This window comes from Scaptodrosophila lebanonensis, unplaced genomic scaffold, assembly GCF_003285725.1.
Source record: "Scaptodrosophila lebanonensis strain 11010-0011.00,11010-0021.00 unplaced genomic scaffold, SlebRS2 tig00000112-arrow-arrow-pilon, whole genome shotgun sequence".
NCBI classification, from domain to species: Eukaryota; Metazoa; Arthropoda; class Insecta; order Diptera; family Drosophilidae; genus Scaptodrosophila; species Scaptodrosophila lebanonensis.
The window spans coordinates 1,686,702-1,704,551 of record NW_022060574.1 but is presented as its reverse complement, the minus strand read 5'-3'; the positions used below and the strand labels follow the sequence as shown (position 1 = coordinate 1,704,551).

The window sequence follows — 17,850 nt, the reverse complement described above, 5'->3', positions numbered from 1 at the left end:
CACTGGAGCCACTGGTGGCGTCGCTGAGGCTGCCGTGGGCTCGGTGGTGGTAGCTCCCGGCGAGGCCGCGACCGCTACCGAGATGGTCGGCACTGTCGCAGGAGTTAGCGGTTTCGTGTTCGCCTCCGTCACGACGAGCAGTCCCTCCGGTACGTCCTCTTGTTTCGGGACTCCCAGCCGTCCGCCGGGCACCGGGCTCAACTGACCTGTCGCCGCGGTACGTGACGACATGTTCTCGTAATATGCCGCTAGTTCCTCAAGGCGGGGTCGGTACTCTTCTTGGGCCGACTTCACGAACGTTGCCAGCCGTACCCGCAACGCCTCCACGGTGCCGGCCTCCTCAATGTCGAACTCGCGCAGCACCGTGCTGAGCTCTTCCTTCCGCAGCACACGTATCCAGCTCGTTCGTAGCATTGTAGGTCCACGCTCTCTTCCCTACTTGGTCGGATCTAACCTCAAACTTCTTTGGGGTCCCTGCTCGGGCGCCACTTGTAACGTTGTTACTCTGCCGCGGGTATGCTCGCCGGCCAGAGTATGCTGTAATAAATTAGGCACCCCAAAGTGCCGAAGTCTCCAACAAATAAAAGAGGGCGGTGCGCCAAAACTTCTCCACGTGTTCCCTTTTATTCTTAAAACAAACAACAAAATCCAACCTGCCCGCGCTTCAGTGCGTGTGGGCCGAAAGCCAAAAAGAAACTAAACTTAGAAAGAACTTAAAATTACTTGCCTTCGTGGCTCACTGTACTTATAATTACTTATACTTATAACTACTCGTAATGACGCGCGGCTGCCCGCTATGCAACGCGTCATTACACATTAATAACTTTATGCAGCAACAACAAATATCAAATAGTTGGGGACATCACATACACACACTCACACACAACAAGCAACGTGTGCGGTTCTCTACGTACGGTTGAAAAAGTAAAGAGAAACATATGTACATATGTATGTACTAGCAGGTATTGCCCGTCTTAACCCGGCTCAATATAATGTTTCCAATTGTATTTATTTTGTGTGTGCATAACCTACCCATATGTTTTCACCTTATAAGTTACCAGTAGGAAGACATTTAAGGTATTTAAATGAACATTTTCTGTTCTTGACAAAAAATTGTTCAGTAGTCCGTTACATTTTTGTTCTTGCCAAACTATTTCGTTAAACGAACATGACCACTATAACTAATATTTTTTAAAGCTCGTTTTCCCCCCTTTGGAGCTAGAATTTTCCAAAAGCCTTTCTTAGTGTGCTCCTACACTATGATGGATACTATGAAAGGATACTTGAGTCCAAATTTCATCTTTTACCGTTTGGGCTGTGCGTTGATCACCAATTAGTCAGGACAAACTGTTTTATATATAGAGATAACGCAACGTTTTAAGATAGACTATGTGCAAAACGGGGGAATAATTATAAGGGTATATCCTAATTTTAAATGCACATTTGAGCATTTTCGTGCCATATTGAGTCAATACGGTCACGCACAAACTCGGAATATGAAACACGGCACTCGTGTCAATGCCGTGCAGCGATAAGCCACGATCAAAAAGCACTGACAATTCTCATCTGAATTTGCTAGAGTAAAACTTTCGATAGTTGAAGCCACCGATACCATCAAAATATCGAAGTTTGAATGCAATAAGCAGAATATTTAAATAACAAAATCTAATTATTTATTGACATCAATAAGAACAAATCATATACATACATACATCTGCCCGCAATGCGAAGCAGAATATGCGTAGCTCCGTTATTCGGTTTCTGCTTTACTATCGCTTACGCAGTCGTTGCCTAGCGACGGTAACTGTTAACTTTTGGCGTTTTGCCTTTGCAATTAACATTAAATGGTCACAACGAAAGAAGAAGAGCGAGCCAATGACTTGCAGTTGTTGTTGTTGTTTTGTATGTACATGCTACATACATATACAGGCATACATGCATATGCATGTACATATGTATGCATGCATGGGCACACATAGACACGAACTGTTGCTTGTTGTATGTATGTGTGAGTGTGTGTATGCGATGTCCCCAACTATTTGATATTTGATATATGGCAAGTAAAAAACATATTGCTATATTTTAATCGTTGAATGCCAATTTGTTCATATAGTTAGGTTGATTACATTACCCAAATTTGAAATCGATCGGACAAAATTTATAACACAAACTATTCATTTGAAAAAGTGAATACATATTAAAACCCCAATAATAAAATTAAATGCGATATATCGAAAATATCGATACTTGTGTTGATATATCGTAATACATGTCGAATACAAATACATCGAAAAATATCGTTTGAGAGTTATTGATTATAATACTGTATTCGATTGTTCACTGTACACATACATACATACATACATACATACAAATGTATTTGTATGTGTACGGTAACTGTAAACTTTTGGCATTTTGCGTATGCAAACAACAACTTGTTGTTGTTGTTGTTTTAAAAATTTTGATTTGAAAACATAGAACACTATTTATTACAATTAAACAACAGTGTTCGATGGCCCACTGCATACATACAAACCTATATATGTATGTATATAAGAATGTATGTACATACATACTTATTGATGTACATATGTACATACTATACATACAGACGTATGTACATATGTATGTACGTATGTAATACATATGGTGCTGGTGTAATTCATAATGCGAAATTCTTTCTAAGGGGAGCAATGTCCCCCCTGCCCAACCATCGTACGCCCTTGTAGTCCGTTGTCCTAAAAACCCCTTATGCCAAATGTACTAAACAAAGAAAAAATAACATAAAAATGTTTATGTTATAATGTTAATAATTTTTAATTAATTAACATTTTTTGCCCTGTCAGTGCAAGACGAATGTACTTTTATACATATGTATGTATGTATGTACATACATGTGTACAAATGAACATTCACACATTAGTGTCTCACATTTTGCTTTGGCTACTTCAACCGTTTGCACGCAACTACACGAACAGCTGCTTGTATGTATGTATGTGTGTGTGTGTATGTATACTTAGTTGTCCCCAACTGTTTGATATTTTGTATTGTTTGTTCTTCCTGCATTTGTAAAATGCATATTTTAACAAGTAAAAAAGCTAAAGTCGGGTGTCCCGACTTTGAAATACTCTGTACATATGTTTACAATAATTATAGAAAATAAAAAAATTAAGAAAATAAAAAAAAAATTTGATCGATTTTACCTCTCTCGGTATTCGAACTCACGTAAAGGGTGTATAATTGCACATTTACATAGCAATTGCGTCTGTGTGAGTGTATGTATGCCTATGCGCATCTATTCGTGTCTGTGTAAGCATTTTCGCAGTCAACCAAACAGCAACATCAAAAACAGCCGCGGGCAGCGCTTGAGCAGCGCTTGAGCAGCGCTTGAGCAGCGCTTGAGCAGCGCTGCATCAGCAAATATATTTATGGCTATAACTTCTTGTTAAATCGGTCTATCATAATGAAATTTGGCATACGGACACATAATAACCAACTGGGGGTATTTCCAAAATTTTAGTTCGAAATTCCAAGAATTACGGGAGTTACGATTTGCGGGGTAGAGGGGGGAGGGAGGGGAATTCCAAAATTTACATTTTCTGCGTATTCACATAAGGCATCTGGGACTAAAATTTGGTGTTCCTAGGTCTTATAGTCTCCGAGATATAGGCGATTATACGAATGGAAAATCGGGAAAACCCCCATAGGGGGGAAGTGGGGGGGAAAATCAAAAAAATAAAACAAACTCGTATAGAATACACACATAACGCATCTTTGTGCAAAATTTGGTGTCTCTATCTCTTATAGACTCTGAGATCCAGGTGTTCATACGGACGGACAGACAGACAGACAGGGCTAGATCGACTCGTCTCGTCATGCTGATCAAGAATATATATACTTTGTGGGGTCTGCCACGCCTCCTTCTGCCTGTTACATTTTTCAGCTCCCGCAAACCATTTCATGTACAGAGTATAAAAATCGTTAAATGCAAAGTTGTAATTTTAGTTACGTAGATTATATTACCCAAATGTGAAATCGATCTGACAAAATTTATAACACAAACTTTTCATTTGAAAAAATGAATAAATATTAAAACCCCAATAATTCAAGCTCCAACACAAATTTCGAACCGAGTATGCAGTTTTGTTTGTATTCTTTTATAGATTATAAAAACCGAATTTAAAGTTGATCGATTCAGAAATGCAGAATTTTCAAACAAACTTTGGAGCTACTTTTCCCCCCTTTGGAGCTCGAATTTTCCAAAATGCCTTCTTAGTTACATTCGTATTAATGTATACATTGGGCAATCGAACACAGTTGTTTGATTGTAAAAAAAAATAATGCTCTAAAAACAACAACAACTGCAAGTCATTAGCTCGCTCTTCTTCTTTCGTTTTGACCATTTAATGTTAATTGCAAAGACAAAACGCCAAAATGTTACAGTTACCGTCGCTAGGCAACGACTGCGTAAGCGATAGTAAAGCAGAAACCGAATAACGGAGCTACGCATATTCTGCTTCGCATTGCGGGCAGATGTATGTATGTATATGATTTGTTCTTATTGATGTCAATAAATAATTAGATTTTGTTATTTAAATATTCTGCTTATTGCATTCAAACTTCGATATTTTGATGGTATCGGTGCCAGTGCTTTTTGATCGTGGCTCATCGCTGCACGGCATTGACACGAGTGCCGTGTTTCATATTCTGAGTTTGTGCGTGGCCGTATTGACTCAATATTGCACGAAAAGACTCAAATGCGAATTTAAATTTGGACTCAAGTATCGTTTCATAGTATCCATCATAGTGTAGGAGCACACTAAGAAAGGCTTTTGGAAAATTCTAGCTCCAACGGGAGGAAAACGAGCTTTAAAAAATATTAGTTATAGTGGTCATGTTCGTTTAACGAAATAGTTTGTCAAGAACAAAAATGTAACGGACTACTGAACAATTTTTTGTCAAGAACAGAAAATGTTCATTTAAATACCTTAAATGCCTTCCTACTGGTAACCTTTAAGGTGAAAATATATGGGTAGGTTATGCACAAACAAAATAAATGCAATTGGAAACATATTGAGCCGGGTTACGACGGGCAATACCTGCTAGTACATACATATGTGCAAGTACACAAACACGCATAAGGCACGATTCTGATGGAAATGTAAATGTATGTATCCATGCATGGAATATTATATATTTAATTAGTTAATATTTAGTTAATTAATTAAATTAATTTAGTTAATTAATTAAATTAAATTAATTAATTTAATTTAATTACTTTTTTGTGGGGTGGTACAGGGTATTTAAGAGTTGAGCCTGCTCGACTTTAGCATTCCTTTCTTGTTAACTTTCGTTTGAGTAACAACTTCGACTTATCTCAGGAAAATGTGATTCGAAAAATGTAGTTTTCTATTTGGGCCAATGGGGTATTGTGCGGTTGTTTTGGATGCTGTGTGTGAATGCTATTGTTTTAACTATCGATTTAGTAATTTACTAATTAAATAGCATGCGCTAGATATTTTTGTTGCAGATTGTTCACAAAAACTATAAGGTATAAAATGTCTTTGCTAGTGCTTTTAATCAAATGTCATGACAAAACAAAAAGAGATTACTGATATGTGATATATGGGTCGTATAAGCAAGCTTACGCCCTAAACTGTTGGATAGTGTAGTGTGGCAAGAAGTCTGTGTTTTAAGCAAGCCCCTAAATTTGGGAGCTACTGGTGAAGAGGGAGCGGATGAACGAGTGTGCTCTACATTCTCTCACTGTGCTATGGAGGATTCGAGGCGTGCACTTCTTGCGTTGCTCTAACTTAGCTCGTCGGACGTGGTGGGGTTCTTTCTTCTCCTTACCATAGCGGACACACCACTACAAGAAAATAAGTGCACTAAACAGAAACTAGCAAAACGAACAAATGGAGTATTTGGATTTGTTCCCACAATCAGGACAGAAGCGGACAAACAGACTAATGTAGAGTACATTGCTTCTAGGGTATTAGATGTAGTTATACCCTATTCTGTACCCACCCTACCTTGGCATACCGGAAATAAGAATAATGGTCGGTAGCCCCTATAGCAAATTGATGTTACTTTAAGTTTGGGTTTGGCGATGACCTCTTAGTTAGTGATGGACCAGCGAAAGGAAATTTACGAATTCATATCAAAGTTAAAGGCATATATTATCATAATTTATAATTCAAAAACATTCTCTTATATATATATAGGTATATATACTAAATAGTTTGCAACACATCAATATCTACCGTATGTAACATTCCAAAATAAGGCTCATATGTACATTATTCCAAAAAACATTACAGAAAATTCATTTAAATTTCAACATAAGAAGTGGAATCGAACGTAAATTGGAAATAAGATCAGATTTGAAAGTATGTTGTCAAAAGATCAAATAAAAATGCAAATCACTTACCATGCACTGCCGTCGTTGAGCTCAAGAGGACTTGCTGGCACAAAAAAAAATATTAATGATCTTAAACTACATACATACTTCCTAACTTTAACCTTGTAGTGAGGCGAAATTTAGGTTCGATTACAAAAAAAACTAAAGGAAGTTAAACTAAATCATTATTTAAAAATAAAAAAATTAAAAAAAACGAAACTAATTTTTATAGACGAAATGATGCTTAGCATTAGATCCATTACAGCATCATGGTCGCCGCCAGTAACTTTTAGTGGTTTTTTTTGTCGCAGCACAAATTTAATAAGATTTATATGGCCACGTTTCTGCCTCAAAGAAAAACTAACATAGAGTAGTATGTATGGGCCTAACACATAGTGGGGAATCTAGCAGCTTGTCTTTGGAGTGGCAATGCGGAGTCCGTTCTTCGGAATCTGGTCGCATAAAGAGCTTGAAGTCGTCTATGAAAATAGTGCAGCCATCAAAGGAACCAAGAGTGGAGAGTTTCCGAGGCACTAATACTTGGTCCAGCAAAAAGGGTTTCCCAAGCACGATATATTATTACGTCCGATTTTAAACCAGCCAAAATGGGTTTCCAGGCACGAGACAGGTGCTCTGCCAAAAGGTTTCAAACCCAGCAAAAGGGTTTTAGTGGCCCAGCCAAAGGTTTTATGGCCCAGCCAAAGGGGCACAGGCGCGAGGCACTGTGAATAAAAGAATTCACTTGACTTTTCTGGCCGACTTGAAAAAACCCTTACCTGGCCAAAATTCACAAACTGCACAATACTGAACTTAGGTGTTGCGTAACATGAAAATGCGCTTTAACTTTTTAAATATATGTGTATAGTATACACGCACAAAAGAAATATTCGTCAGCACTGCTCAATAGTCGCTGTACTAATGCTCGATCGGCGCGCTGCTAGGTAGCGTGAAGCTGCACTTAGCCGAAGCCGAACTTACTAAATCAACAACAATGCTATGCATATGCGTGGGTGCAATAATAAGATAAGTAACAACGGCATAATCATACGATGCGACGGCTGCTTATCCAAGGTGACCTAAGAGCGCGATAACGTTTGCCAAAAATAAATGCAACAATTGTAAAAGCTTGCTAGACCACCAGCCCAGTAGGAAACTGGACTCTACAATAGTCAGAAGAGAATGCTCGAGGAGCGATGTTGCCGGGAAACCCAAATATAGAAAAGAAACTGCTGAATGCCGGTATGGCATAGCGAATGTTGTCCCTAAAATATTAAAGGAAAGACTTTTGTCTTTCCACATAAAATTATATCAATCAGGGGTATCACATAAATCTCTTCCGCCCAAGTTTCGCCTCAAAACAATTCTCGTTTGGGAGGTTTCAAATCTGGTATGTTTTGCCTGGTCTTATTTCATTAAAAACACTAACAAAAACATTTTTCGACATAAAACAAATCGTTGAAATATAAACCTTTTAGTTTTTCTAAACAATCTGCATCAAAAATATTTTGTATATCCTATGTATATATTTAAAAATAGGAAATTATTAAATATCTAGAAAGCTGCAATGAAACTCCAATTCAAACTCTTAAAACTATGTAGGACTTCAAATTTATCTTAATTTAATTATTTCCTATTAAGCTACATGAAATGACCTGGCAGCTGCAAGAGTGTACACTACCAATTTACCTTTATCGGTGCTTTATTGTGCTTGTTGAATAATGATATTATGGTGAAGAATGTGTTGGGTCATTAGTTGATGCTACTTGTATATGGATACCAATAAAAAGTAAGATATATTTATGGCACCGAAGTATTTTATTATTATTATTCTTCATAACAGAAATAAAGGCTGGATTTATAAATTGTCCAGCTTTCTTAATTACACCCTATACCCAATGAGTGAGCATTGATAGTTGTTGTCCCGCTTTGACAGTTGTTGTCCTGCATAGAAAAATCGATTAAAATAGTCCCGGAAAACATCAAACGCGTCGCGCATGTCCCTCATGGCCAACATTATATTCAAAATACATAATATAAAAACAGTTGTTTTTATCTATTACGCTTCTAAAGTTACACATCAGCACCGATATCGAAAAGCCTGAAAAGCTCTCCTGTTGAACAGAACAGCGATGGATAGAGGTGTTCAAAAATCTAAAAGGAAAAGGAATACTAACGCAAAATTGCAAAATCATTATGAATGCTTAATGGACATTGGATAAAACGTCACTAAAACTGGACTCATTACGAGCGATTCTTCTTTTAAAATATAATATAAGCATTTCTAAAAATATGTTTCTGAAATGCGAATGCGAAAGCACAAATGCGAGCTCTTGCAGTTCCTCAATCAATATGACATTGACGCCATGCTCATATCAGAGACTCACCTAACAAACAAAAATTATTTTCATCTCAATGGCTACAACTTCTATGCGACCAATCCTCCCGATGGTAAGGCTCATGGAGGTACTGGCATCCTGATAAAGCGTCGCATCAGGCACGATCCGTTCTCATAATTTGGCACAACATATTTACAGACCACAACAATTCATATCGAAACTTAAAGCGGCTATTTAAGTCTAGCCGCAGTATACTGCCCACCGCGCTTCTCGGTTTCTGAGGCAGAATGTGTACATTTCTTCGACCTTCTAGGTGACCGCTTCATAGCAGCTGGTGACTGCAATGCCAAACACATTGAGGATCCCGACTCATCAACCCGAAAGGAAGACAACTATATAACGCTATAATAACACCACGAAACAAGCTTGACTTTATTTCTCCGGGCTGGCCTACATATTGGCCCACAAATCCAAAGAAGCAACCAGACTTAATTGATTTTGCTGTTGCAATAAGAGGTTCAGATTTGTGTGGAGCTCTTAACAGATCTATTATCGGACACTCGCCAATAAACTTTACAAAAGCAGTCGTGTTCCCAGGCATATTGAAGAGGTGCTACGAAATAGGAGAAGGCTTCGGCGGGAGTGGCAAGCGCACAGATCACCTGATTCAAAGGAACCGCTCCTTTGAAAATAGCCCACCATCTACTATGCAAAGCCGTAGAAGATGAGAAACACCGAGCTCAAATGGACTATATAGAGCAACTCTCCCCAAACAGCAAATGATTCCCATTATGGAAAGCTAAATCATGTGTATGTCCACCAATCGAAGTGGTGGAGAAAAGTGGAAAGAGGAAAGTGGGTAAGAAACGGTAACAACTAGGAAGCTGAAATTTGAGCTCAAGTATCACATCATAGTGTAGGTGAGCACTACGAAGGGATTTTTGTAAATTCGAGCTCCAAGTGGGGGAAAACTAGCTCCAAAATGTGTTTGAAAAATCCGCATTTTTCTACCAATCAACTTTAAATTTGGATTTAAAAATCAATAAAAGAATACAAATAAAACTGCATAGTCGGTTTTTAGAAATAGGTTTTGAAGTTTGAATTAGTGGGGTTTTAATATTTATTCACTTTTAAAAATGATAATTTTGTGTTATAAATTTTGTCCGATCAATTTTAAATTTGGGTAATGTAATCTACGTAACTAAATCTACAACTTTGCATTCAAGGATTTTCAAATTATAGAAATACTGTTCTCGCTTTACAAATGCAGGCAGAACAAACAACATAAAATGCATATCACATAGTTGGGGACAATTTAGTATACATATACACACACATGCAAGGAGCTGTTTGTGTAGTTGCGTGCAACGATTGAAATAGCCAAAGCAAAATGTGAGACACTAATGTGTGAACGTATGTACACATGTCAAGAAATATTAATTAATTAAAAACGATTTAACATTTTCAAAATTTTTTATTTTTGTTTAGTACATTTGGCATTATTGGCTGGTGGATTCAGCTATCAAAAGTTTTACTCTAGCAAATTGAGATGGAATTGAATTGAATTTGAATTTAAAATTGGGATATACTCTTATAATTATTCCCCTTTTTCTACACATAGTCTATCTTAAAACAGTTTGTCCTGACTGACTGTTTGATTGGTGCTCAACGCACAACCCAAACGGTAAAAGCTAGGTAGCTGAAATTTGAACTCAAGTATCCTTTCATAGTATCCATCACAGTGTAAGTGCCCACTTAGAAAGGCTTTTGGAAAACTCGAGCTCCAAAGGGGGGAAACGAGCTTAAAAAATATTAGTCATAGTGGTCATGTGTGTGTACGTTTAACGAAATATTTTGGCAAGAACCAAAATGTAACGGACTACTAAACAATTTTTTTTTCGGAACAGGAAATGTTCTTTTAAATACCTTAAATGCCTTCCTACTGGTAATTAATAAGGTGAAAATATATGGGTAGGTCCTGCACACACAAAATAAATACAATTTGAAACATTATATTGAGCCGGGTTAAGACGGACAATACCTGCTAGTCATCATATAGACCTATCAGTCGCCTGCCGTGCCTATCAAAGATATTCGAAAAACTACTCCTGAATCGCATCAAGCAGCACCTACACACCAACAGTGCAATCCCAAATCACCAATTTGGTTTTCGCGAAAAACATTGATCCATTAATCAAGTCAACCGAATAACCTCTGAGATACGAAATGCATTCGAAAAACGAGAGTATTGCTCCGCTGTTTTTCTGGATGTCGCCCAAGCCTTCGACCGCGTTTGGCTGGATGGTTTAGTTCACAAAATCAAAATATTACTTCCACAGAACGTCCATAAAATACTGGAGTCATACCTAGACCACAGAAGTTTCGCAGTTAGATGCAAAGATTTCCTCTCCGAATACCATCCAATAGAAACAGCTGTACCCCAAGATAGCGTGCTTGGACCGACACTGTGTATCATATACACAGTAGATATACCGACAAACATTCATACAACAATTTCGACATTTGTTGATGATACTGTCATTCTAAGTCGCTCCAAGTGTCCAACAAGAGCTACAGAAGTCTTATCATCTCAGACTGGCGCATACATGTAAATGAGCAAAAGTGAAAAACAAACAAATAAACTTGTCCTCCATTGTCGCGAATCAACATCAATATTCCACAAAAAAACGATGTAACATACCTTGGGGTCCATTTGGATAGACGGCTTATTTGGCGCAAACACATAGAAGCGAAGAGAGTACAACTGAAACATTATAAAAGTCCGTTCACCACTAAAACTGGAGTACAAAGTACTCTTGTACAATGCAGTTCTCAAACCAATTTGGACATATGGCTCCGAGCTATGGGGAAACGCATACATTAGTAATTTAGAAATAATCCAAAGAGCGCAACCAAAGATACTGAGAACTATAACTGCGGCACCCCGCTACATACGGAATAAAATATCCATAAGGACTTAAATCTAGGATCTGTTTAAGATGAAATCGCCAAGATGAAAGCAAACTACCAACTCAAGCTCCGGGATGATCCAAACAGACTTGTGCAAAATGTAACTAGGCACACTAGCCATACACGACTCCGGCGAAGAGGCATCCCCATCCAGTAATAACAGTTAGGGCCATAATAATTAATTAATTAATTAAATATGGGTATTTCCATGAGGTCGCACGGAACAGTCGTACACATTTAAAGTGAAAAAAATGTTGAATGAATACGAAATTTTTTTTAACCCGTTTAACTTACAACTCGTAACTAGCCCTAATTGGTGCTAAGGTTGATGTTGAGCAACTTTTTGTTTCCAAGATAATGGCAAACAAGTAAAAAAGCTAAAGTCAGGTGTCCCGACTTTGAAATACTCTGTACATATGTTTACAATAATTATAGAAAATAAAAAAAAATTAAGAAAATTAAAAAAAACAAGTAAAAAAGCTAAAGTCGGGTGTCCCGACTTTGAAATACTCTGTACATATGTTTACAATAATTATAGAAAATAAAAAAATTAAGAAAATAAAAAAAAAAATTTGATCGATGTTACCTCTCTCGGTATTCGAACTCACGTAAAGGGTTTATAATTGCACATTTACATAGCAATTGCGCCTGTGTGAGTGTATGTATGCCTATGTGCATCTATTCGTGTCTGTGTAAGCATTTTCGCAGTCAACCAAACAGCAACATCAACAACAGCCCCGGGCAGCGCTTGAGCAGCGCTGCAGCAGCAAATATATTTATGGCTATAACTTCTTGTTAAATCGGTCTATCATAGTGAAACTTGGCATATGGACACATAATAACCAACTGGGGGTATTTCCAAAATTTTAGTTCGAAATTCCAAGAATTACGGGAGTTACGATTTGCGGGGTAGAGGGGGGAGGGAGGGGAATTCCAAAATATACATTTTCTGCGTATTCACATAAGGCATCTGGGACTAAAATTTGGTGTTCCTAGGTCTTATAGTCTCCGAGATATAGGCGATTATACGAATGGAAAATCGGGAAAACCCCCATAGGAGGGAAGAGGGGGGGAAATTAAAAAAAATAAAACAAACTCGTATAGAATACACACATAACGCATCTTTGTGCAAAATTTGGTGTCTCTATCTCTTATAGTCTCTGAGATCCAGGTGTTCATACGGACGGACAGACGGACAGACGGACAGACTGACAGACGGACAGACGGACAGACAGACAGACAGGGCTAGATCGACTCGTCTCGTCATGCTGATCAAGAATATATATACTTCGTGGGGTCTGCCACGCCTCCTTCTGCCTGTTACATTTTTTAGCTCCCGCAAACCTAATATACTTCTGTACATTTCATGTACAGAGTATAAAAATTGGATTTATTTTACCTCGATATTCGAATTCACGTAAAGGGTGTATAATTGCACATATACGAAGCAATTGCATCTATGTGAGTGTATGAATGCTTATGCGCATCTGTCTGTGTAAACATGTTTGCAGTCAACCAAACAGCAACATCAGCATCAGCTGCGGGCAGCGCTTGAGCAGCGCTTGGGCAGCGCTGAAGCAGCAGTTATGGCTATAACTTCTTGTTAAATCGGTCTACCATAGTGAAACTTACATACGGGCACATAATAACTAACTGAAGGTATTTGCAAAATTTGAGTTCGAAATTCCAAGAATTACGGGAGAGGGGGGAGGGAGGGAAATTCCAAAAACACATTTTCTGCGTATTTACATAAGGGACTAAAATTTGGTGTCCCTCGGTCTTATAGTCTCCGAGATATAGGCGATTATACACACTCAATCTTGAGCAAGTACGACTTAACAACGAGCCCATTAAGTACGTAGAGCAGGCAATAAACCTAGGAATAACTATAAATTAATCGTTATCTTGGTGCGACCATGTAAATAAGGCAGTTGGAAAACTTTATAGCGCACTAAGGCGTCTGTCTTTAACGCAGAACTTTCTACCTGTACAACTAAAGCTCCTTATTGCCAAGACATGCCTGACACCCTTGCTATTTTATGGGATTGAAATTTTCGGAAACTGCGATGCTGTAAGCCAAAACAAAATAAAAATAAATAAAATAAAATTAAACAAAAAAAATAATCTCTATATTAATATTAATCTCTATTAAGTACGTAGAGCAGGCAATAAACCTAGGAATAACTATAAATCAATCGTTATCTTGGTGCGACCATGTAAATAAGGTAGTTGGAAAACTTTATAGCGCACTAAGGCGTCTGTCTTTAACGCAGAACTTTCTACCTGTACAACTAAAGCTCCTTATTGCCAAGACATGCCTGACACCCTTGCTATTTTATGGGATTGAAATTTTCGGAAACTGCGATGCTGTAAGCCAAAACAAAATAAAAATAAATAAAATAAAATTAAAAAAAAAAAAAAATAATCTCCTAAAACAGTTTGTCCTGACTGACTGACTGACTGGCAATCAACGCACAGCCCAAACGGTAAGAGCTAGGAAGCTGAAATTTGGACACAAGATCCCTCTTATAGTGAAAGTGAGCACTAAGAAGGGGTTTTGGAAAATTCGAGCTCCAAAGGGGGGAAACGAGCTCCAACGTTTGTATGAAAAATCTACAATTTTTATCCGATTAACTTCAAACTTAGTTTGTATACTCTCACAAAGAATACAAAAAAAAAAACTGTATACTTGGATTTTCAATATTTTTCCTGCGGCCTGAATAATAATGATTTTCCGGTGGAAAATTCGGTAAACGAAAAGCTATTTGCAATCAACGCACAGCCCAAACGGTAAAAGCTAGGATATTGAAATTTGGGCTCAAGTATTCTATCATGGTGTAGATGCGCACTAAGAAGGGATTTTGGAAAATTCGAGCTCCAAAGGGGGGAAAAGTAGCTCCAAAGTTTGTTTGAAAATTCTGCATTTCTGAATCGATCAATTTTTATAATTTGTATAATCTATAAAAGAATACAAACAAAACTGCATACTCGGTTTTTCGAATTTTGTGTTGGAGCTTGAATTATTGGGGTTTTAATATTTATTCATTTTTTCAAATGAAAAGTTTGTGTTATAAATTTAGTCCGATCGATTTAAAATTTGGGTAATGGGTAATGTAAATCTACAACTTTGCATTCAAGGATTTTCAAAATATGCATTTTACAAAAGCAGGCAGAACAAACAATACAAAATATCAAACAGTTGGGGACAACTAAGTATACATACACACAAACACACACACACATATCCAAGCAGCTGTTCGTGTAGTTGCGTGCAAACGATAGCCAAAGCAAAATGTGAGACACTAATGTGTGAATACATATGTGCACATCTATGTATGTACATATGTATCTACATATGTATGTATGTACATTCGTCTTGCACTGACAGAGCAAGAAATGTTAATTAATTGAAAATTATATAACATTTTTAAAAGTAATTTTTTCTTTGTTTAGTGCATTTGGCATTAGGGTTTTCATTAATAACTTTATGCAGCAACAACAAATATCAAATAGTTGGGGACATCACATACACACACTCACACACACAACAAGCAACAGTTCGTGTCTATGTGTGCGGTTCTCTACGTACGGTTGAAAAAGTAAAGAGAAACATACATATGTACTATATGTATGCCTGTGTATGAATATAGCATGTATGTACATTCGTATTAATGTACACATTGGGCAATCGAACACAGTTGTTTGATTGTAAAAAAAATAATGCTCTAAAAACAACAGCAACTGTAAGTCATTTGCTCGCCCTTCTTCTTTCGTTTTGACCATTTAATGTTAATTGCAAATGCAAAACGCCAAAAGTTTACAGTTACCGTCGCTAGGCAACGACTGCGTAAGCGATAGAAAAGCAGAAACCGAATAACGGAGCTACGCATATTCTGCTTCGCATTGCGGGCAGATGTATGTATGTATATGATTTGTTCTTATTGATCTCAATAAATAATTCGATTTTATTATTTAAATATTCTGCTTATTGCATTCAAACTTCGATATTTTGATGGTATCGGTGGCTTCAGCTATCGAAAGTTTTACTCTAGCAAATTGAGATGAGAATTGTCAGTGCTTTTTGATCGTGGCTCATCGCTGCACGGCATTGACACGAGTGCCGTGTTTCATATTCCGAGTTTGTGCGTGACCGTATTGACTCAATATGGCACGAAAAGACTCAAATGTGAATTTAAAATTAGGATATACCCTTATAATTATTCCCCTGTTTTGCACATAGTCTATCTTAAAACGTTGCGTTATCTCTATATATAAAACAGTTTGTCCTGACTAATTGGTGATCAACGCACAGCCCAAACGGTAAAAGATGAAATTTGGACTCAAGTATCCTTTCATAGTATCCATCATAGTGTAGAAGCACACTAAGAAAGGCTTTTGGAAAATACTAGCTCCAAAGGGGGAAAAACGAGCTTTAAAAAATATTAGTTATAGTGGTCATGTTCGTTTTACGAAATAGTTTGGCAAGAACAAAAATGTAACGGACTACTGAACAATTTTTTGTCAAGAACAGAAAATGTTCATTTAAATACCTTAAATGCCTTCCTACTGGTAACTTTTAAGGTGAAACATATGCACACACAAAATAAATACAATTGGAAACATTATATTGAGCCGGGTTAAGACGGGCAATACCTGCTAGTATGAGAATATTTAAAGAAATCTCTTTACAAATTAACTTTCATACGAACGACAATATACTGTTACAATTATGCTGTGACATAATCTAGCAGACGGTGATACAAAAATATATCCAACTTCAAACACAAGGAATAACCGTAAGAATGACGTTGTATATATAATAAGAGAAAATAATCTCAAATGGTTCGTAAGCAAGTGACTCTTATCGCTTTTCTCTCTTGACTGGCGTGGCGGGCGACCGCTGACACCGACTCCAAAAATAACAATAATTCTACTTACATTATTGTAGAAGATATACACAATTACTTGTTTACTTTTTAGCGCATATTAATTTGTGTTAGAATTGTTTAAAGTTGGTTTTTTTTTTTTGTTTTTGTTAACATTGTTGTTGGAGCCGTTTCAATAGAGCGGGGGATATGCGCATAAAACCGTCAGTTGCACCAATGAGCACCACAATCCAATAAAGGTCCAGTTTTGTAACGTATATAAGGTTAAGTTGGTTGGGGTAGGTTTTATTTCCTAATAAATATACAAGTTTAGCTTTTTCACTTTAAATTCACAATGAACTTACGCTTCTTTTCTCTCCTGGTCTCAACAATCGAATGACCAAAGAAGCCATATTTCTATCTTATCAGTGTTACAAATCGGTTACAAATTGGTGTTAGTAAACGCAAATTCTAGGTGTTATCGCAATTCGTTAAATATTCGTTAGTTTTAAATTAGCGCATTTTCTGCGCAACAATTTTCTTATTTTATTCGGTCATTCCTCATTTTCCATCTCCACCGTCTGAGTTTTTACTCATTTAGATTTAATTATTTTAAAAATTTGTATATATACATAAATAAACCATTTATGTAAACACCACACTTACGATGTCGCGGGACAAACTTATTAATTGTGTCACGATCGCAAATCTTATTTTTTTTAAAAATTGTTGTCTCTGTACATGAAATGTACAAGAGTATATTAGGTTTGCGGGAGCTGAAAAATGTAACAGGCAGAAGGAGGCGTGGCAGACCCCACAAAGTATATATATTATTGATCACCGTGACAATAAGAGTCGATCTAGCCCTGTCTGTCTGTCTGTCTGTCCGTGCGTCCGTATGAACACCTGGATTTCAGATACTATAAGAGATAGTGACACCAAATTTTGCACAAAGATGCCTTATGTGTGTACACTATACGAGTTTGTTTTATTTTATTGATTTTGCCCCCCACTTCCCCCCTATGGGGGTTTTCCCGAAAATGTGTATTTTGAATTTCCCTCCCTCCCCCTCTCCGCCACAAATCGTAACTCCCGTAAATCTTCTAACTCAAATTCGCCCCAGTTAGTGCTTAGTGCCGCCAGTTGGTGCTTATGTGTCCGGATGTCAAGTTTCATAATGATAGACCGATTTAGCAGGAAGTTATAGCCGTCTGTACCCAAAGGGTAAAATGGTATATTAGTTTTGTGCGAGTGTACATGGAACACACAGAAGGAACGT

General features: G+C 37.4%; 1 protein-coding gene across 2 annotated transcripts in view; it reads left to right on the top strand.

The window, feature by feature from the left end:
- Nucleotides 1-17,850, top strand: part of LOC115628197 (tubulin polyglutamylase ttll-4) — a 213,988-nt gene that overhangs the window by 193,237 nt on the left and 2,901 nt on the right. The gene's annotated exons all lie outside the window — the stretch shown is intronic.